Source organism: Micromys minutus (genome assembly GCF_963924665.1).
Source record: "Micromys minutus genome assembly, chromosome: 33".
Taxonomy (NCBI): domain Eukaryota; kingdom Metazoa; phylum Chordata; class Mammalia; order Rodentia; family Muridae; genus Micromys; species Micromys minutus.
This window is the reverse complement of record NC_137968.1, coordinates 20,599,864-20,623,214: the sequence shown is the minus strand read 5'-3', so window position 1 is coordinate 20,623,214 and position 23,351 is coordinate 20,599,864. Positions and strand designations below refer to the sequence as shown.

The window sequence follows — 23,351 nt, the reverse complement described above, 5'->3', positions numbered from 1 at the left end:
CCTGGGAAATCATTATGCCTGCAAACATAGCAGAATACCATGAACAGTGTTGGGGATTGGCTTTTTTCTATGATACGGGTTTTAAGTTGGGCCAGTCATTGTTTGGCTGCTCCCTCAATATCTGCTCCATATTTTTTTATCCCTGTGTATCTATCTGGTAGGCAGGTCAAATTTTAGGTTGATGTTTTTGTTGGTGAGTTGATGTCTCCATCATCCACTGCAAGTCCCCCATGGCTGCGGGAGGTGGCTATTTCAGTCTCTATAGCCACAACATTTAGGAGTCTCAGCTTGGGTCACCCCAATAGACTCCTGGGAACCTTTCCAGGCCCAGATTTTCAGCTAGCCCCATAGATGTTACCTATTGATTTCTAGGCCCTTACCAATCTCCTTCTCCCCATACCTGATTTCTGTTCCCATTCCCCTTCTTACCCCTTCTTCCACTCAGTCCCTCTCTTTATCCACTTCTGAGGACTATTCTGTTTTCCCTTCTGAATGAGATCCATGTTTCCTCCTTTGGGCCCTCATTAATACTTAGTTTATTTGGCTCTTGGATTGTAGTATAATTATCCTGTACTTTATGGCTAAAGTCCACTTATTAGTGAGTACATGTCATGCATGTCTTTCTGGGTCTGAGATACCTCACTCAGGATATTTTCTAGTTCCATCTATCTGTCTGCAAATTTTATTTAGTGTTTTGACTTTTATCTGTCATGGAGAATATCTTTTCTGGTCTAAGCTATTTGGTTTTATCTAAGGTTCTTATACCTTAGAGGCATCTCCTTCTTTAGATGGGGGATTTTTTCCCTCTAAGATTTTATTTAAAATATTTTTGTGCCCGTGGCATGAGTTTCTTCTCCTTCTTACATTCCTATTTTTCTTGGCCTTTTTCATAGTGTTTAACACTCTCTAGATTTTATTATTTTGGCTGAGTTTTTATAGATCTAACATTTTATTTGACTGAAATATCATTGTTTTTCTCTCTTGTCTTCAGTGCTTGAGATTTTTTTCTTCCACCTCTTACTTTCTACTCATGAGTAGTGTGAGGCTTACCTCTGATGTTCCTTTTCAAGTTCCTAACTTTTTCTATTTACAGTTTTTCCTCAGTTTGGGTTTTCTTTAGAAACTTCATTCCCACTTTCACCACTTGAATGGTTCCATCTTTTCTCCATTTATTCACTGTTTGTATTTTCATAGATTTTACTAATCCATCCAATGACACCTTTAAGATCCTTGAACACATACATAATAGCTATTTTAAAGTCAATGTCTTATATCTACCTATAATGTCTTTTTCAGGGCCTGGTCCAATAGATTTGCTGGGCTTTGTTAGATACATGGTGTCTTGACTGTTACTATATTTTTATGCTGGTGTCTCTGCATCTGGGTTTGGAACGATTCCAATTCTGGGTGTTGATATCTGACCATGTCTGTGATGATTGGTGTTCCATGCTTGGGTTTTGATATCTGACCATGCCTTTAATGATTGGTGTTCCATGCTTGGGTTTCTCTTATCCTCTCCAGACCTTAGGTGAGTGTTAACTATAAGTTTCCTGGTAGGATATGCTTCTGAGTCTCTGTCAGGCATGACTACTAGCAGGCAAAATGTATTTTCAGGTGTTAGGAGCTGATATGAATGTTTTAGCATGGGCTAGCTAGAAGGTGTGGGAAAAACAATGGTTCACTAGGGAAATCAGAGTCTGCCATAAATATCTGCAGAGTCCCTAAGAGGACAGGCTCTTTTTTCTTCTAGTAGACTGGGGATGAGACTATAAAACTGGGGTTTGAAATGCTGAACACAAAGAGCAGCAAGATTGCCTACCTGATTTTCAGGCTGGAGTGGCCAGAACATAGATTGGCCTAGAGGGCTTCTGGGTGTCTGTGGCTGAGACCAAGGAAAGATTGAGGTAGGATAAAGCTATCAGAAAAGATCTTTTTATTCATCTGGGATTGGAGCTCAGAGAAAGGAGAGGCCCCAGCATGTGGTCTGCTACAAGTATGCCTATAAAACTGGGAACTTATATTGAAGAGTAGAACTCTTTAAATTCCTAGAAACTTAAAAAAAAACCTGTTATCACGGTGCTGCTTGTTGCAATATATCAAGAAGCCTTAGCAAACTAGTTTCCTTGGCTCTATAATATACCTGCCTTTTTAGGGTATCTCACTTTTTCACATCTCTGAGTAACATTTTATTATGTAGTCATACTGAAATTGCATGTCCATTCTCTCATCCATTGATGGACAACATGGTTGCTTTCAAGTTCTCGAAGCCACTAAAATATTGTGTGCACTAAAATCTCAACTCTTCTGGACTTATTCCAAAGAGCTCAGTGTTCTTTGTGGTTATTTCTTATCTCCCTAGGAGAGTTCTAATGTTGCACTTCATATTTATCAACACCTATTTTGTAGATGACCGTATTCAGTCTCAGCACTCTATGTACTTTTTAACGGGCTGATGAAACTTTCAAAGTTGATCTCCAGTTATAAACCCCTCATTTGAATTTCAAACTTCTTTATCCAGCCATCTTCATAATTTCTTCAGCCAAATAGCTAATAGGTATGCTACAGAAACATCACAGGCTTTTTTTCTCTTGCCAAATGACAGCACTAAAAATCCAGCTGATGGTTAAATGTTTGGAACCCCCCCCCCATATCATACATGGCTCCCAAACTATGTTACATACCCTTAGTATGTACATACATACATATACACCTGCATAACATGACCATTCTTGACCATGCCTGTGGCTGTCCCTTATTACACCTACCATAATTGTTGATTGGGATGAGGTAATACCATCATATGGCTTTCTTTCTTTCTTCTGCATTTTCCTACCTTTAGTATTTTTAACATTGAACCCAAAATAACTTTTTTTCCTTAAGATGTTTTTGGACTTGCATTTTATTTTATATTTCTGATTGGCATTTGGTATTATATTTATTTGCATTTGGTATTATAAGAGTTTACTTGCAGAGCTTGCAAGAGTACAATTGTTGTTTATTCATAAAATACATGATTCATCATTTTAAATTAATTGTATTTTAGCAATATTTATATAGAAATAACTTATAAGTGGCCATTAATCTAGGTTTTTCATGTCTAAACAGTTTATCCCATATAAACATATAAACAACTAATATAATAAACATTTTATCTCAACTAAATAAATATAAAATTATAATATCAAAACTTTAGGAAACCTGGAGGGGGATGAAGAGGGGGAGATGGAGGGAGGATGGAATGGGGGTTTTGTAGAGGGGTAACTGGGAAGGGGGGCATCATTTGAAATGTAAATGAATAGAATGATTATTGAAAAAAGAAAGAGCAACCCCATGAACACATAAGCCATTTTTTTTCTTTTCTTTTTTTTTTTTTAGAGTTAAACACAGATCTTTGTTTTAAACTCTGATCTACCAATTTAGCGTTTCCCACCAACTCTGGGAGCAGAGACCTTCACAGGCTTCACAATCTTTTGTTTAGGTGCTGCCTTTGTGGGGGCTTTGGCAGCAGCCATTGCTGTCTTCTTTGATGCCTGCTTAGTCTTTTCTGCTTCCTTGGCAGCCCTTATGGCCCTCTCGCTGAGCTTTCCTAACTTCTGGTTTCTGATTCCTCTTGGCCATTATGTCAGCAAGAGATGCACCAGTGATGGCTCGCTGGAACTTGACTGCGCGGCGGGTTCTTTTCTTTTGAATTTCTTCCGACTGCCCTTTCCTGTGTTTGCTTCTGTAGAGGACAGTCCAGTTTATCTGCCGAGGGTTCCTTTTGGAAAGGAATGCAGACTCGCATTTTGCATTAAGAAACTGGAAAACCTTCCTGTCGGTCCTGGCGTAGCGCCGCCCGTGTCCCGGGTAGATCTTGTACCCGCTAAAACTGCACAGCTCCACCTTCCGACCTTCATGGTGGTAGATGTCGATCTGCCTTGGGAAAGATGGTGAAGAGCAAGCCATTCTTTATAGCAGTACTATTGGACACTGAGGCTCCATATATGACTAGAATTCAAGGTCCGTGACATACTCTATTTTACTGTGTTTGAAATGGGGTTCCCATTGTGATATATGGCCACTTCAATAAGATATGTGCCAGTGAACACAGATAAATAGAACTAATACCTAACCAGAGTCTTCACCCCTACTAGTGTTTGTGAAAGTTACTTTGAATGCTACCAGAGGAAAAAACACTAGCCAAAGACACGAGACTAGATAGGCCAGGGACCTGGGGTAAAACGAAATATAACTGTTCTGCTAAAGGAAAATAGCAATAGAATGGTTCCCAAAACATTTTGCTATACTCATAAATCATTGTTTTGCTTAAACCATCATTACAGAAGCTTGTTCCTGACATTAGGTGAGAACTAATACAGAGACCCACATCTAGACAATGTTCAGAGAGTGAGGGGACACTCAGACTTAAATGTATGCAGCAAACTCTTCTTTTCAGGTCTCAGGGAACTTGTGGAAGAGGAGACAGAAAGGTTCTAAGAATTACAAGGGGTGGTTGACACCAAGGAAACTGTGTGTTCCAGACACAACAGTGCAGAGGTCTCAGTAACCACAATGGCCAGCAGAGTAATGGTCCATGGGAGGCAGGAATGTAATTTGGTTCAACATGACTCAGTAGCTGGTGTGGTTCAAACTTTGGGACTCTGTCCTTGAGTAGCTTGTTTTAAGCTTATTTCATCAGAATATAATATTAAGTAGAGTGGAAAATTTCTGGATGATCATTAACTCTATTCTGTTTGTAAATAAAGCTTGAAACCCATCTACATTGAGACATTTTGTAAAGTACATGTGACATCTTCCATAGAAATGGTTTCTATACATTCGCTTACATGTGATACATTTTATAAGAATGATTCTATACATCGACAACCTCATAAGAAGGGCCTGGGGGAGGATCTAGTATGGACTCAGACACATAGACAGGAAAAGTTGCCAGGCTACTAACTACAATTGTTCCAAGCGTTCTGGGCAGACAAGGGATTATGCGTGTCAGTCACTTTGAACGTTAAACACACCTGTGTGTTAAACATTTTTGGTTCTCCTGGTGTTTATCCCTGAACACGCAAACCTCCATATATTCCACAGAATGGGACTGATGCATGTATGAACTCAGAGAGGATGCGGTATTATACACAGAGCTTGTACAAGTCCAAGCCATGAGGGGCTTGGGGAAATGAACATAGTCTTTCATCCCTAACCCAAATCTGTCTCAAATTGACATCACTTGCGAAGAAAAAAATAGTCCAAAGGAGTCTTACTGGGCATATAAACCACACTTAAGGGTAAGCCCCATGCCCAGCAACAAAATGATCTCAATTGTATTTTTGTAGTTTTTTTTTTTTTGTGTTATGTGAATTTGTTTTGACATTTAAAAGTATAATACCAGTCTTTGTATCTTTTGGTTTATTATTTCACACGTGTGTGTGTGTGTGATTGTGTGTGTGTGTAATTCTGTGCCTTTTTATTTTTATTTGCCTGTTATTTTTTTTTAGAGAGAGAGAGAGAGAGAGAGAGAGAGAGAGAGAGAGAGAGAGAGAGAGAGAGAGAGTTAGGGAAGACACGAAATTTGAATGGGGATGTGGGAAGATTTAGCAGGAGATGAGGGAAGAGAAACCGTGACCAGAATATATTGGACAAATAATTGTTTTCTAATAAAAACATGATCATTTCGGTGCAAACTAATGATATACTTTTATAATGATTGAAAAATAGAGCAATTTCCCTTTACAGAGAGCTGAAATATAACGTTAGTGGCAGAACATTCTGAACTTGCTATTGCTTAATTTATTGCCCATTAAATCAGCTAGCTAATTGTAAGTTCACACCGTGTAATATTTTAAATTAAGACCTTCTTGGTGATGACTACAATAAATTTCAAAGAACAAATGAGACAGATTTAGTTTGTTTTTTTGCTAACTGAGGAAATAGAGACAGGTTACCACTTTCCTATTTATTCAGTAATTACAAATGCCAGTTCCTATTAAAAGAGTTATGATTGGTAACAATAAATTTTCACTGTAGTAAAAAAAAAGACTTAGAATGATTATAAATCAGGTTTTCTGTAGTGTTGGTAGCGGTACACCAGTAACACCATTAGCTAGGACAATAATCTGCCTGCTGATACTATATGGTGGAGGACATGGTGAGAAAATGTGAATCAGTGGAGAACGTGCACTAATGTATTTTTTCTAGGTTGAGAAGGGAGAAAGGAATCAGATTGTTGGACCTGACACAGAATAAGCCAAAGTACCAGAAAGATGAAGAATTGTAAAAACAAGTCATGGTGCACACACTCATGTTATGTTAGCCAAAACATGGATCCTAGTGAATGAATAAATAGCATGCGGTATACACGTAAAATGTAACGTTATTGAGCCTTAAATAAGAAAGAAAATTTTGTGTATATTCCAGCGTGGGGCAATGTGAGATGTAGTGAGTGAAATGTACCAGTCGAATTTGGAGAGATTTCCACAATGAGCCTTAGGTGCAGGAGTTTTGTTAATGATGTACCATTTGGGACAGGGCTTCACATGTCAGCATTCATTCATCAAGATGCCTGCTTATCTCCCTAAAACGAAGGCTAAAATCATGGTAATACTTTGTCAAGTATCATATAGCTTTATCAACTATCTGGAATGTGGATTCAAAACGTACAGTCACATCTAGCACTTAGCCTTGCATGATGTTATGCAGTAAGGAAATAATCCTAACTGTATTTACATCCCCCATTCCTCTTTGATGTCACAATAAACAACATTTGAAAGGTGGAATCTCACCTTTTATTTATTGTGGGTTTATGCTTTTAGGTTGCCCTTGCATGTTACAGTGTGGTGTGGCTCCATTAAGCTCATCAAACACCAAACACAGGAGGCCATTGTAGATAGAGAAATCAGGGACTTATTACAACCAGGAGTTTGAAAACTGCATCTCATTCTACCCGCTTACTTAAAAAAATACCACATGTAGCTAGATGAAAGGCTGCTTTTTCGGGAAGGAGGTCTCTTCCATAATCACTTCCAGGACTTGGTTGGATGTGAATGCTGCTCTGGGATTCTGGTGAGTAAGTTCCCTGAGCCTGGGGGCCAAGTAGAGTCAGGCTCTAGAGGAGGAAAGCTATTCATTCAGACCTGTCAGCATATCTTTCTCTATGAATTACCCTCCCTAACATATCAGACTCTTTTCCTTTTCCTTGGAATAACAGAAGACTCTCTGTAAGAATGGGGTCCATTCAGAGCAGATCTCTACCAACATAGATCTCCTTGTTCATGGCCTTTCGGCCGAAGTACACTTCTCAGAAAACTTGATTGGGAAGAAGTGGAGTGGCTGAATCACACGGTGTTTGTTATGTGGGGTTTTGAATATGTTATTAACCCAGCCAAACAAAATCCCCTCTCTATGCTGGCATTGAACACAGGTGGCATGCTTGTCATGGTGACCAGAATATGAGCTTAGCGTAGAAATTAATTAAGAACACATTTCAACTCAGTGTAGAGGTAAAACAGGTCTTCATGTGAAACTTTCCCCCTCTGGAATCATGGAAGGATCTCTATAGCTTAAGAAAGAGCAGAAATTATACACTTAGTGCTGAGATCCAACCAGCTTTGTCTCTTAACCTTGGCTACTGTGATAAGTGTAGATTTCTGGAAAAAGTCATACTGATTCCATCATTCATTCATGAATGTCCCTGAGGGCAGTGGTACCCAACAGCAAACAGCTGAGTGATTTAGAATATAGAGACATTAGGGAAATCCCAATCTGCTGCTGTTTTACTGGTTTAAAGGCATCTTACAAAAGTTTATCCACTATTTTTTCACAAATTAAGAATATACAAATATTAATTATATGTTAAATATGGATTTTAAAAAACTTAAAGTTGATGCTGTTTGTAATTAAAATGTCATAGAAGTAAGGATCTCCTATCTTACACGTTGCATAAATAAACAAGCTGGATGCAAAGTTAACACTCATCAGCTGCTTCTTCAGCCAATCGCAACACAGACAGACACATGGATGAGTACATTCCGAAGGAATGTTCACTTTTTATAGTTTCTTAGGAAACATTATATTATAGTAAGATACAAGTGAATTTGTATTGTAATTATAAGAAAGGGATTTATATGAAAATTCTTATTAAGTATTCATGACTCTTCTTTTTTCTTTCTTCTCTCTTCCCTTATCTTTCATCTTGGTAAGAGAAGCTTTTCTGTTAAGTCGTCTGACCACATTAACGCTTAGTAAAGAGATGAGATATGTATCATTCTGAAGTTAATAAAGAAGTCTCCACAGCTCTGAGATACAAACACATTTGGGGTTTCAGTAAAGGTGCAACAAAGCCTCATTTATTTAATCATAACTTGTTAGAACATGGTCCAAGAATAGAGTCATCTGAGGAGAATTCTGAGTTCTTGTAAGAAAGCTTGAAGAAAACAAGTGTCTTATGATCTTAGTTTCTTCAAAACATGGTATTGTTTTTATGCTTCTCCTTGGTGTAAGCGACAGGAGTGAGTTTGCACAACACTGCTCACTACTGCTTGTTGTTGTTCACTTGTGCATCCATGGAAAACATGTCTTTGCCATGTGAAGCTTCTTCTTGTCATTGTACATTTTTACTCCTGAAGCCACCATTTAAATAAACTAATGAACAGTCACTCATTTTCTCTTTCACTGTCAACTGACGTCAACATTTTCTGACATGTCCTGAGTCTTGCAATTATCATAAGTGAATATTATTGTTGTGGGAAGAACCCCCTTTATCTGTGATAATGTCAATTGTCAAAACATTTATTATCTTTGAGACACAAAGCTCTAGAATTTCTATTCCATACTATCTGGGGAGTCATAAGGTTAAGACAGCTTGTGAATTAGAAGTAAAGATGAGCTCATCTCTTTGGAAACGAGATCCCAGCACTGTGGTTCATTTGTTTTCCATCATGGCTGTGTTGTCTTGAGTAAGATTTCCTCATTTCGGTGTTTGTCCAGCTTTTCTATCTATTATTAATGGATAACACCATTTTTTTATTATTGCAAATCGTGCTGGGGCAAATAGAACCCTGTAAACATCTGATGGAATTCATTCAATCACTATGAAAATCAATATGATGGCTCTTTCAAGAAACCAAAAATAGATGTATCATATAACTCAGCTTGGAATATACAGCTAGTCATATACCAAAATGACACAAGTCAGTGGGTAATAGAGACATTTACACTGCTACATTTCTAGTAGCCATATTTACACGGGGTGATTTATTGAACCTAAGATCTTTTGAATTGACAAAGAAAATATAGTTTACATATACAATGGAATGTGTACACATACATATGAATGAAATTTTGTCATCTATATAAAATAGAGACGGTTAGAGATCAAATTAATTAAATAACCTGGTAATCAGATCTTAAAAAGAAATGTATATGTTTTCAGTATTTTGTGTATCCTAAGTGTTGTACAGATAATACAATATAATAAATAAAATGATAACAGAAGGGAAACTGGAGGAATAAAGGGAATAAAAAGAGGTAGAGGATTTGACGGTAGGTGACTGTGACCAACATTTATGAGATACCTGCAGAAAGATATCTTTAAAATCTATTATGTATAATGAATAAATGCCATCTCAAAGGACAAATGTGATAAGGACTTAACACATTTAAAAAAGCTTCCCATGGTAGCTAGCCTGCAATGTTTTTTTTTAAATAAATAATCATTATTTTAAGCTCATGACACATGAAACAGACAAATATACAAAAAACTTTTAAATTTTTTATTTTTTATCATTTTTATTGGATATTCTCTGTATTTACGTTGCAAATGTTACCTACCCCCTGCTCTGTTCCCAAACCCCTTCCCTTGCTTCCATGAAGATATTCCCTCTCCCATACACCTATTCCTATCTCAGCACCTTGTCATTCTCCTACACTGGGAGAAGAAGCTTTTACTGAACCAAAAGCTTCTCCTCCCATTGATTCCAGACAATGTCATCCTCTGCTGCATATGCAACTTGTGCCATGGGTCTTGTTATGTGTGCTCAGCGGTTGGTGTTTTAGTCCCTGGGAGCACTGGGGAGATTGGTTGGTTGATAATGTTGTTCTTCCCAAGGGGTTACAAACCATTTCATCTCCTTTGGTCCTTTCGCTAGCTTCTCCATTGGGATTCCCCATTCTTAATCCATGCTTAATCTAATTGTTAGATGGAAGCATCCTTAGTGTGATGGGAGAGCATCTGAGGAGGCATCCATATCTGGCTCCTGCCAGAAAGCACTTCTTGGCATCAGCAATAGTGACTGGGTTTCATAGCTGCATATGAGATGAATCCCAGGTGAGGCAGTCTCTGAATGATCTTTTCTTTAATCCCTGCTCCACTACTTGCCCCTTTATGTCCTTCCATGTGTATTTAATTCTCCCCTCTAAGAAGGACTGAAGCATCCACATTTTGCTCTTCTTTGTTTTTCAACTTTATAAGGTCTTTGAATTATTTATTAGTATTCAGAGATTTTGGGCTAGTATCTGCTTATCAGTGAGTGCATACCATGTGGCTTACCTCACTCTGGATGATATTTTCTAGTTCCATACATTTGCCTAAGAAGCTCATGAAGTCATTGTGTCTATTATGTGAAGCGAGGAATTTCTTTTCTAGTCCAATCAAAGTGGAGTTCTGTAGGTTTTTTGTATGTTCACAGACATCTCTTTTTCTAGGTTAGGGAAGTTTTCTGCAATAATTTTGTTAAAGATATTTTTTGGGTTTTGAAGTTGGAAATCTCTCTCTCTTCTACACCTATTATTGTTAGGTTTGGTCATTCATTACATTGTGTTCTGGAATTTCTGGATGTTTTAGGTTAGGAGATTTTTGCTTTTTGCATTTTCTTTGACTATTTTGTTAATGTTTTCTATGGTATCTTCTGCATTTGAGATTCTCTCTTTTATATCTTGTGTTCTGTTGGTGATGCTTGCATCCAGGACTCCTGATCTCTTTCCTGGGTTTTTAATTCCCAGGGTTGTGTCTTTTTGTGGTTTCTTTGTTTGTCCCCCTTCCAATTTTAGATCCTGGATGGTTTTGTTCAGTTCCTTTACCTGTTTGATGTGTGTTTTCTGTAGTTCTTAGAGTGACTTTTGTGTTTTCTCTTTAAGGGCTTCTACCTACTTACCTGTGTTTTTCTGTATTTCTTTAAGGGAGTTATTCATGTCTTTCTTAAATCCCTCTATCATCATCATCATGAGAAATGTTTTTAAATGCAAATCTTGTTTTTCTGGTGTGTTAGGATACCCACAACGTGCTGTGGTGAGAGAAATGTGTTCGGATGTTGCCAGGTTGTCTTGTTTTATGTTGCTTAGTTTCTCGCACTTGCATCTTGCAATCTTGTTATCTCAGATGTTATTTGGTCTTGCTGTCTCTCTCCGGAGCTTGTCTTTCTTGTGGGACTGTGAGCCTGTGGGCTTAGGGGCGAGACTGCACCTGGTTGATCAGCTCTCTTCACAGTTGAGTTTCAGATCCTGATGGCAGTAGTATTGCCCTAGCTCTAGGTGCAGATGGAGACTGGAAGGGTCCAGTCTCAGGCAGCCCCACCATTTTTGTACCCTGTGAGTTCCTGGGAGTTCTCCCTTTGGACAGTCAGTGGAGAGTAAGTGGGGTCTCACCTGTGGGCTTAATAGTGAGAGTGCTCCTGGGTGATCATCTCTCTACAGGAAAGTTGTGGTTCCCTATAACAGTGGGATGACCCTAGCTCTGTCATTAGACTTATAAACATATTTGATTACATTTCATACTATGAAAGGAATCCTTTTCACTGCAAAGATTCTTGTTACCATGCATTATAAATTACTTTTAACAAGTCAAACATTTGTCTGTCTTATTTGGTGATAAAGGAAAAATCCCCTAATACACTGAGTTAGGCCAACAGTTTAGGATTGACGCAATAGAAACTACAACATCTGAAAAGAGTGGTTCAAAGCTATATATTTAGATATTTAACATCCCTGCCTAATTAAACTCAACAGTTGTCCTCTTTCATGTTTGTGTACTCTGTACATTTTCATTCTAGGTGATTCTAGTCTTGCAAAACTGTAGTTTTATTGTTTGTTCATCTGGGACAGGGTTTCTTGTCATTCAGGCTGTCCTCAAACTCCCTATATAGCATGTATTGTGTATGATCTCAGACTTCTGATTCTGCTACTTCTATTTCCCAAATGTCTGGCTCATAGGTATGCACCACAATACCCAGCTACAAGACTTTTTTAAAGGACTCTAAAATCAGCATCTGATCTGGACTATTTTATAGAGCTCTGCTTGTCATGTGTCTGGCTATGTATTTTCCCTTTCTCCTTAGGTTGATAGTAACTACCAAACAGCTCCCATGAACCTACAACTTTAGTATTCTTGTGAAATCTTTACCCCTCAACTTTCCCTACTTCAATTGAGAGAATGTAGATTAATCATCTTAGCATTCAGCCTTGGAAGTTGTCCAGAACCTTGCTCTACTTTATTGGTATGTTGGGTTCATCATCAAGCCTCACGATTTGATATGTTACCTTCTGCTAGTCTTTCTGCCTAATGTCTTTCCCTACCATACTTGCCTCACTTTCCAGGAGCTTCTCTCATTCAGAATCCAGCAGTGCTCTCTTAATAAGTTCTCCCAGTTCTCTTGGCTCTCACATAGTGTCAGCTTTTTGTACAGTACCAGAGTGTTCTCTTACCCAAAGTCAATCGGAACATCCCCAGTCCAAGTTTCTAATCATTTGACACCCAAATAAGAATATAGTTCCTATTCTTTTCTTAGACTCTGGGTTTCTTGTGGGCTGGCTCTAGATGCGTAGATTCTAAACACTTGAATCTTTCTTCAGTTTTCCAATAAATCAAGGCCAAGAAACTTATCATATGTCATTCTAGAAAAACAAACCATCCCCATCAATCAAAAAACAAAAAACAAAAAAACCCACACAGCATAGATGGACTTAGGGCAAGAAAATATAACCTCTCTATATAATAGAAAATAAATAGATTTTTGTAGTTTATCGAACTATAGACTTGAAATAATAATGTATTAATACTTTTTTGTTAGATGCAGCATAAATATCTTAGAGGTGCTAATGAGTGGGGGATATTTCTATTTCTCTATCTCTCTCTGTGAAGAATTATATGAGGAATCTGTATTGATTGCTAATTTTGTTGTGAACTTCAAACTGCTTGGAAAGCAAAAGGAAAAACAAGGCTGGAGTACAGTTCATCAATAAAACATGCACTTAACATTCTAATTATCTTGGACTCAGTCACTAGCACAAAGATATTAATCATTAATGTGGTCTTTAAAGACTTGGATTATCAGACAGGAACCCTATATTCTAAATTTGAGACTACTCATAAATGATTAGGACTTAGATGTATTCAGTTTCTTTTTATATTTTCCAGTTATTACTTACCACAAAATCAACAACAAGAATATATAATTTAAAAGATTACTTCAAGTATTTATGTTTTTATTGGATATTCTCTGTATTTACATTTCAAATGTTATTCCCTTTCCTTCCACTCCATCCTTCCCCTCCCCTTGTTTCTATGAAGGTGCTCTGCTCCCTCTTCCAACCACCCTCTACCTCTCAGCATCTTGGGATTCCCCAACACTGGGGAAATGCACCTTCATTGGACCAAAGGCCTTTTTTCCCATTAATGACAGACAATGCCATCCTCTGCTACATATGCAACTGAAGCCATGAGTCTCTCCATGTGAACTCATTGGTAGGTCTTTTAGTCCCTGGGAACTGTGGAGGGTTTGGTTGGTTGATAATGTTCTTTCCATAGGGTTATAAACCCTTTCAGCTCCTCCAGTTCTTTCTCCAGCTCCTTCATTGGGCTTCCCATGTTCAGTCTGATGATTAGCTGCAAATGTCTTCAACTGTATCTGTGTTACTCTGGCAGAGCCTCTGTGGGGGCATCTATACCTTGCTACCTCCAGTAAGCACTTCTTGACATCAGCAATAGTGCTTGGGTTTGGTAGCTGCATATGAGGTGGATCCCCAGGTGAGGCAGTCTCTGTGTAATCTTTCCTTCAATTCCTGCTCCTCTATTTGTCTCCGTATTTCCTCCTGTGAGTGTTTTGTTCTCCCTTCTAAGAAGCACTGAGGCATCTGCATTCTGACCTTCCTTCTTTTGGAGCTTCATAATGTCTGTGAATTGTTTCTTGGGTATTGCTATATTTTTTTAAAAAAATTCTTTTAGGGAATGAGTGAAAAGCTGATAATGAAGAGCCAATTTGAATATTTATTCTTTTGGGAAACTTACTGCATTGTGGGATATTGGCTAAAAGTTAGTAAATACATTCTTCTTTTGTTTTCATACAGATACAGATAGTTGAATGAACCATGAGTCAATAGATTTTGTGAGTGTTGTTATATCCATTCATCTTTCTTTCCAATCTTTGAACAACAACAATGCTGTACACATACGTCTACCTTCCTAGATATAATTTCAACATTAATGATTTCCAGGTGCCTGCCTATAGCTTTCATGCAGATGTCTGGGCTGAGCTCCTGGTGTTGATTCTCTGTGCTGTGTCTATATTATCCCTTTGAAGTCTTTTCCACAGACACATCTCTTCAGTTCTCTATTCATTAGTATACTCAGAAGCTATTCCAATTTCCATTATCTTTCTGATTTTCCCTGAAGTCTTAACTCAATAGAAAAAACCCTTAGTTTTGGAATCTTCCACTCAGCTCTTCCAACTGAGACTATTTGATTGATACTAATTAAAAGCATACATTTCTGGCCCTTGGCTAATTGCAAAAAAAAAAAAAAAAAAAAAAAGCTATCAATTTGAAGATGCTGTAGTTACTCCTTAGATGTACTTAGCACAGCTATAGTAATGCCTCTCACCTGAGACATGGGTGTAGTGTGTGTGTCTTTGGCACGGCAAAACTCAAGTCATCTTTGAAACCAATGTTCGTAACCTGTTCAATTTTGAAGATTAGAAGTCTCCCATTTTTTCTACATGGAAGATAAAAGCCTTCACAGATCCCTAGATGTAGCTTACAATTCTTTAGTTGACCAGCAGTATATAAACTATTTCTTCCCATATTTTTATAAATAAAGAACAATTGTTGTTCATTGTATTGTACACAGTATCCTTCACACACACACATGAAAAAAATCATCTAAGTGAGCCATGCCTATTTAAAATCCCTTTTAGAATTAAAGGAAACATTCTGTTTTTGTTATGCCTTTGGTATTGTCAGAAATTTTAATAAGTTTGATATGTTTTAAATATTCCTAAAATGCAATTTTCTATTATAAAATGTGCATAATACATTTCATTTGTAAAATTAAATTTGCAGCATATGTTTAGCATGTATCCTTAAATTAAAAAGCACTTTCTGCTGTAGGACTACATCAGACACGGAACTGTGAGGTCTAGTTGTAGTTTAGGGTTTAGAGGAACAATGACAAATATAAAGAATTGATTGTGTTATGGGTGATGATTTGTATGAAGATTGATTCCCTTTCAGGATGTGGGACTCACATTATTAACTTTTTTGTTGAGCAAGGATCTCACTATAGAGCTCTTGGCTGGCTTTGAACTAATGATCTGTCTCAGCACCTTGTCTGCAGGAAATGTCAGCAAAGGTCATCATGCCCTGAATGTTAATTTTGTGAAGAGTTAATCAGAAAGGAATCGAAGAGCAGCAAAGAATGCCTGAAGGGAGCTATAGTTTGCTTGACTAGAACTGATGTAGTGGGTTCATTTCTAAGCCTTTTGTGTGATATAGTAAAACATTTCACATTTTCAACAACCACCATAACATGAAGATATTTATTAATCAGAATTTCGAAGGGGAAAACCTAAGGAATAGAGGAACAAATCATTTTCCTGGGGTCACATAACTCATAGAGTTGGGTTTCGGTCCAATGGCCAAGAGCATAACCATGACACAGAACTGGCTTCTAGGTTACCCATAGGCTATGCTGGTCTGCTTGTGTTCAGGATCTTCTCACTTCTTCCTTTCCCATTCTCGTGTTCTCTTGCTCTCCTGTTTCTTTTTACTGAAGAATGAGGGAAGCAGGAAAGACAGTTCAGACGTAGCTCATTGCTTCGTAGATCAAGATGGTGACACAGGTTCTTTCTTACTGAGCTCTAAGCAGCAAACAATGAACAGGTGTGGATTTAGGTGAAAGGGGATCTTTGTGGTCTGTTGAAGTTGAATTTTGATGCTAAAAGTCATGACATCTATACACCTGCATCGAAAGCAAAGTTAGGGAGTCCTTCTATAAATGAGATTACTGAAAAAAAAAATACAAAAATGAACAATATGGTCCTTAAAGTAATGGTTTCTCTCAAGGTCCCACTTTTGCTAATGGTGTCTTTGTTTGATTGTTTGTTTTCTCATTTGCTTAACATAAGTGTAATCGAGCCATAAGTATGGTTCATGTTTGGTCTTAATAAATTTAAAGTAATTGATGGGATCCAGGCATTGTTATAAATGTTCCCCTCTCATTTACTTAGTCTTCATGTCAACTAGGAGAAATCACAAGCATGTTTTATAGATGAGGAAACGGAGTCGTGACCAGCCAGGTTACTGTCACACTGCTGACCGAGCTCTGGCTTGATGCCAGATGGTCTGGCCACAGGTCATATGATTCTCACCATGAAGGTGAGGTCACCTGGATCTGTTCTGTCACAGAGGAGGCCCAGAAGAAACGTGAGTTTAATTAGTGAATTTCATGGATGTTAGCTGCTCCTGCCTTCCATTACAGAGTCTGTTTTTAAAAATAGCATGAATATTAAACTCAGGCCAGAACTGAAAAATGAAGCAGAAGAATGACAGAAACTTCCATAATAGTGTCAGTTGTTTTATAGCCCATAAATCCTCCCTAGCCATTGTCCAAACGTGCACATGGAATGGTTTGCTCTTTTCTGTTTGATTAGTGCATTTCACCCATCGGCTTACAAGTATGCTCATTAGCTTCTCACCTGGAGTTTACATCCTTCCTTTCCATTCACCAATGACTTTGTTATTTCTCTTCCAGGCTCCAAATGTGATTGTTAAATGAAACTTTTACTGGATAAGTTAGTCACCAAAGAGTTCATTTAAGGTTACTGCAAAAGTAAGAGAAATCGTATTCTACTGAACTGAAACCAAAAGATACTGGAGGGAAGTCAGCTTCCCATTCTTCCACAGAAGCTTAAAGCTTGGGTCACCATTGTTCTTGATGCTTCCATTTCAGAAGGGAAACTCCCAAGTCTGTGAGAAAACCATTCTTATGTCATCAAAGTGGAAGATTGTTGGGAGATGTGGGGCAGCCTGTGAAAGGTACCCTGATTCCCAGTAGAGATAAGTCAAAGCCCTGAGGACTCTAAGGGACCATAGGAAGTTTCCTAATCTGGGAGGTCAGGCCTCTCTCACACAGTTATAGCCCCCCAAAGTCCCCTGCAGAGAGGTTTGAGTCATGTAAGACAATGCTCCAAGTTCTTTCTCCACAGGTGAGGATGTGACCACAAGACAGAACTCAAGACAGATCAGTCACATAGAAGTAGGGCCACACCCCAAATATGTAGATGAGCTATTCCCAAACTCTCAGGCCAAGCCAATAGAAATTACCTGTTGCCAGACCCCAACCCACCCCAAAACTATATAAGAATCTTATCCAGAAAGGATTAAAGGTATGCAGGAATTACTCCATCATCTGAGAGCTTCTGTCATGAGGGCTGTAACACCACCGCTTGGGGAAGAGATCTGCCCTCCCAAAATTGCTGCTAGAAGCTGCCTGAACCTGTGTCGGTTCAACAGTCTCTGTTGGCTCAACCAGGCCTGACATCCTGTGGGCTAGCACCAACAGTGGAGGTGCAGGAAGTAGTTTGAATCCTCTCCCCTCCCCTTTGCTTGAACCTGCACAGCACACCTATCCAGACCAGAGATCTCCAAGTGAGGCCTCCAAAACGCAGGCCCACAGCAAATTCATGTCTTAGGGAATGAACAAAGAGTTTATGATGGAATGTTTTCTATAATATATATTTTTAAAAAAACGAAACGTGGGTCCTAAAGACAGGAAGACATCTCTATGATGTTAACCTAACAAGAACTTCATGGCTGTCTTTGTCACAGCAAACACATTTCACAATGCTTTGCGCTGTATCATAATGAAGTCTACTACCACATTAATCTGTCAAAATTATACAGAGTATTGGCCCATGTGCATCAAATATACTGCCATGTCCAGCAATTGTTCATTGGATCAATACATGAAAACTCCAAATGAACATAACAAAAGTTCCAGGGTGCTTTACTTTAATCGTGTTTTCTGTAATCAAATACTTTTTGCAATAGGCGTTCAGCTGACACAAAACTGAAAGTTATCTGTTGTTGCTATGGTTTTTGTCTCAATACTCCCCGGAATTGCTTCTCTGTGATTCATGTTTTTCATGGTTGGCTGTGTATAAGAGGCTGCTGCCGCAGTGGTTCATATGCACTCAGATATTATTCATGTTATTCACAGATCCCAGGGACATGCATACCTTGCAGTTCTAGCAGGCATCTTACTGTTTGAATTATAGCTTTATGGTGGTCTTTGGAATAATTTTTAGAAGAAAGCCTGAACATCTAGGCCTAGTGTGGCAGGATCTGAGTCCCAGAAGACAGCTCCTAAGAAGGCAGTGCTTGAAGTTTTGTGGGTAATTCCAAATCTGTAAGGGTGAATGTGTAATACAGGTTAGACGGAGTCAGAAGTAGTATGAAGAACAAGTCAACAGAGTGGCCATGTTGGCTGTAGCTAGCAATGCTGCACAGCAAGTTTATATAGGCTTTTTGAAATGTAAGCTACCATAGTCCCCAGATGCCAACTGTGGAGCTAGAGAATATAGTATTCCTGCTGAGCGTTTTGGTATTATTTTGTCCAGATTACTTCTTTTCACGTTGCTATCCATTTATTCTGGAATGGGGAAACTTACCCTGTGACATTATATATTAGTATGCAGTTCCCTTTTTATTTTTGTAGAATATAAAGTGAATTCTTTTTCTATGGTCTCTTTGATAACTTTAGGCATGAACTTCTCAGCAGTCCTTTAACAGTTGAGACTGTGGGCACTTACGAACATGGACTAAACAAATTGTGCATTATAAATGCTCATGAGCTTTTGGGAGCCAGGAATAGAATATTATAGCTCTAATGGTTAGCTATATGCTCAAACAAATATATGACAACAAATATGTGGCTCCATTGGTTCGTAATATAACCTTTAATGGGTTGGTCATAGTGAGAAGGTGTGGGGTCATTTGTCCTGTTTCCTAGGTATATACCAAAACCCTGACCCCTTCCCACTGCCTGTCTGTTTCCAGGATACTATGAGATTAGATGTTAACCTATTGAAGTCCTCACCAGAAAGTCCTTAGCTATGGCTTAGAAGTCTTTCCCATGTGTTTTCCTCCAACACTCTCAGAACTTTGGATCTTAAGTGAAAGCCCTTGATCCTGGTTTGAAATGAGCGTTGTTTGATGTGAGAAAAATATACAGTTTAATTCTGCATGTGGATATCCCTTTCTTCCAGCACCATTTATTGAAAAGGTTGTGTTTCCTCCATTGCTTGTTTGTGGCATCATTTCCCAGTCAGGCAGCTATAGCTGTGCGGGTTGATTTGTGGCTCCTCCTTCATCGATCTACCTGTCAGTTTTTTGGACAGCAAATTACTGTTTCTGTCACTATAAATATATAGTAAAAATGGAAGTCAGATTTGATGGTGTCTCTTACACTGTTCTTCTTACTCAGAATTGTCTTCACTTTTCAAAAGTGGCTTCTGTCTTTTGTGTTTAGTTCTGAATTTAAAGTTGTTTTTTATATTTATTGAAATAATGCTATTAGAATTTTAATGATCATCACATTGCATCTATGCATTGCTTTTGATTATATACAATACATATATTATATATAATACTATATTAATATATTATATATAATACTATATTACATAATGTACATACATACATAATATAGCCAACATTTGACTATCAATTGTGAGAAGTACGTCCATTTCCCAGCGAATTCTTTAGTTTCTTCGGTGTTTTAAAATTTTCAGTGTAGAGGACTTTTACTTCCTTGGCTTAGTTTACTCCAAAATATTTTATTTCTTTCAAAGCTACTGTGATTATTGTGTTAAGCTATTAACTTAGAAGAAAAATTAATTTATTTTTGTATGTCGATTTTGTATCCAGTTCTTTTGTTGAACATCCTTATCAGTTCTAGAAGTTTTCTGGTGGAATCTATAGGTTTCTGTGAGTATGAAATCATATTATTTATAAATTTTAATGTTATAATAGCCTCTTGTGCTGCTTGTATCTCTGTTTGCTTTTCTCTAATCTCCTTCCTCTAACTAGTGCTTCATGTTTTATTTTGCCTAGTGATGGAGACAGTGTTCAGTTGTCTAATTTTCTGTCTCATTTGGAATACTTTCATATAAGCTTCATTCTTTTGAGATGTGTTATTTAATTTCCTAATTTCTTTAAGGATTATCATGAAAGGATGTATTTGTTAGAGTTTTCTGCATAGATTAAAAAAATCATATGATTTCTATTCTGTAGTCTACTTATATACTGTGCTCATTAGTTTTTAATGTTGAACCGTCCTTGAATCTAACTTCTTGAAGAATGATGCTATTGTTGCATTATTGAATTTGAATTTCCAGTGTTTTATTTTATATCTCCAATGTTTAATTCTCAACGAGTAGACAATTTTCTTTTTGTTTTTATTTGGGTTTAGTTTGGATGGCCTGTCTTTAGAGTTAATACTGAAGTCATCCACTTATTGAGCTCAATCTGTATTTTTATATCCAACACTTTTTAAAAATTTTATTTATTTATTTTTTATTATTTCTTACTGCTTTATTTTTAAAAATAGAGGGATACATTTACAGATTTTTAAAGGCATTTTGGCATAACATTATATGAATAATTTTATCAGTACTTAATTCTTTTAGAGGTTTGGTAGCATGCACAGAAATCTCACTAGTTACCGTAATATTCAGTGGATGTACACTTAGAATTGTTACAACATCTTGATGAATTACTTTCTTAATCAAAAGGAAGAAACTTGATTTGTTTTCATTATTTAAATAATCTTACATAATTTATTTTGATAACATTTTTCTTTTTCTCAAATTTATTTCAGATCATCATCCTTTTACACCCACCAAATTTCACATTTCTTTCTATACATCAATAATGAAAAGAAGTACAATCAAAATCAATATGACAAAACATACAAAACCCCCACAAAACAGAAACAATAAAAAAAACAACAACAACAAATCTGTTTGATATGGACATGTACTCCTAGGCATGGGACTTTTCCTGAAGTGTGATTTATATACTCAATACTCTTCATTGACGAAAACTGATTTTCTCTTTCCCAGCAGGCATCTACAGCGAATAAGTTCTTAGATAGGGGCGAGACTTCATATCCATGTTCCATTTTCTATGCTAGTATTTTTATCTGGTTCGAACTTGTATAGGTCTTGCATATGCTGTGATGTACCTGAGAGAAAATTTATTATCAGTGTCACCCAGATACAAACCTGGGGAGGTATAAGAGCAACCTATCTGTAAGTGACACCAGTGTCATAGTGGCAAAATGATATAGGAGTAACCAACCACCTTTCAGTTGGATTTACGGCCCACTGCATGAGATAGAACATATTTCTGATACTTCCACTGTAGCCAAGTATCTGGCACTCCATATGTCATGGACCTAATGAGAAAGATCTATTATTATTATTGTTGTTGTTGCTATTGTTGTTGTTGTTAAGGAACATACAATAAAGTGATATCCTAATGGCATTCTGCTGCCACCACAGGCCAGTGACTCACTCAGTCGTCACTAGAGAAGCATCCTCTTGCAGAAAATGGTAATTAGCATGGGGATTCACAATCATGCAGTGTGCATGAATGAGTGACATTAGAAAACTCAGTCTAAAACGTGATGGCTTTGTGAAGTCACTTTTCTCCATGCTTAGCAATTTATGGGGAAAAATGAGCAGAAAAACTGTGAGAGTCAGAAGTGGTGGGTGACTCCAATGTGCCTTTTAAAAATCTTTTCTAATTTGCTTTAAATTTTACTTTTTACATATTAGCATAGCTACATAAGCTTTATTTTTGATATTCATAGTAGATTGGAATATCTTTCTTGTCCTTTCATTAAAGACTTTTTTAAAAAATCGTTTTCAAAGAGGTGTATTTATCCAAGGTAATAAATACATGGTCTCTGATTATTTTAATCCAACTGTCTAGTTTATATGTTTTGATTAAAATATTGAAGCCTATGAAATAATTCAATAAGTAGATAGAAATACTGGAAAAAATAAAATTATTAAAATATCAATTCCAACAAATAGCACAGAAATCTTATCAGAAAGACACAGCAATTAAATAGCTTAAAAGAAGGCAGGCAAACCAATCTTTGTGGCATGTAGAGGAACTGTAACATTTAGATGACAACAGTATAAAATAATAAATGTACAAATCATTTGACATCTATGAGATATTATTTTATGGCCATAATTAGGAGTTCTTGGCATAGCAAAGGTAAAAGTACATGTGTACGGCACAGAAAATATATTTAATACAATTTTAGAACAAAACAGAAACACAGAGAAATAAATATCTAGAGTAGAGAGGCATTTAGAATATGAAGCAGTATTATTAGAAAATATCTTTCCCATGCCATATTATCATTAAAACACTAGCCATACACAACAAAGTATGCCAAAAGTAGAGAAAATGCGTAATCACATACTTAAAGGCAAAGTTGTCAGAATAACAGCAGATTTCTCATCAACTTAAGAACATAGCCCTAGGAGGACAAGTAGATAGGGTACCCAGAAGCTGTGTGAGCCAACTAGGCCTTTAATAATGCCACAGCACCAGGACATGCCTGCTGGGGGCTGGGATGATCTCTGCGGCACAGGTTACCACCAAAGACCATGCAGATATCTGTGTCCTGTGCTGCAGCCTGAAGCCACTTTACTGTCTATAGGATGTGCTGATGCTGGGGTCCTATTGATGCAAGTGGCCTCCACTGCCACCTGGGACAATGGTATGTCCTAGTCCTTGCTGCTGCATAGGGCCAAACACAGTCTGGGTCTTTGTTACATTCATGGTCTGAGTTACTGCAAAAGGTCAGGCATAAGTTTGTGCATGCCATGGAATAAGTATTTCCATTTCAAAAGGTATGAGGGAGACATACCAGGAACAGTTAGACCAAATTAAGACCAAAAATCTAGTGCGACAAACACTATTATTTTTTCAGCTTTACGTTTGGCATCTTGGGCTCACTGTGGAAACATCTGGGTTTTACAGGGCTTGATAGTTTTACCTCTGAAATTTTG

General features: G+C 37.5%; 1 protein-coding gene and 1 pseudogene across 2 annotated transcripts in view; one reads left to right on the top strand and one right to left on the bottom strand.

Annotated features, from left to right (window-relative positions):
* Nucleotides 1-23,351, top strand: part of LOC308414251 (uncharacterized protein) — a 264,870-nt gene that overhangs the window by 223,454 nt on the left and 18,065 nt on the right. The window lies entirely within an intron of this gene.
* On the bottom strand, nt 3,417-3,945 carry LOC308414227 (large ribosomal subunit protein eL24-like; annotated as a pseudogene). Its single transcript has one exon. The product of its transcript is annotated as a large ribosomal subunit protein eL24-like (transcript).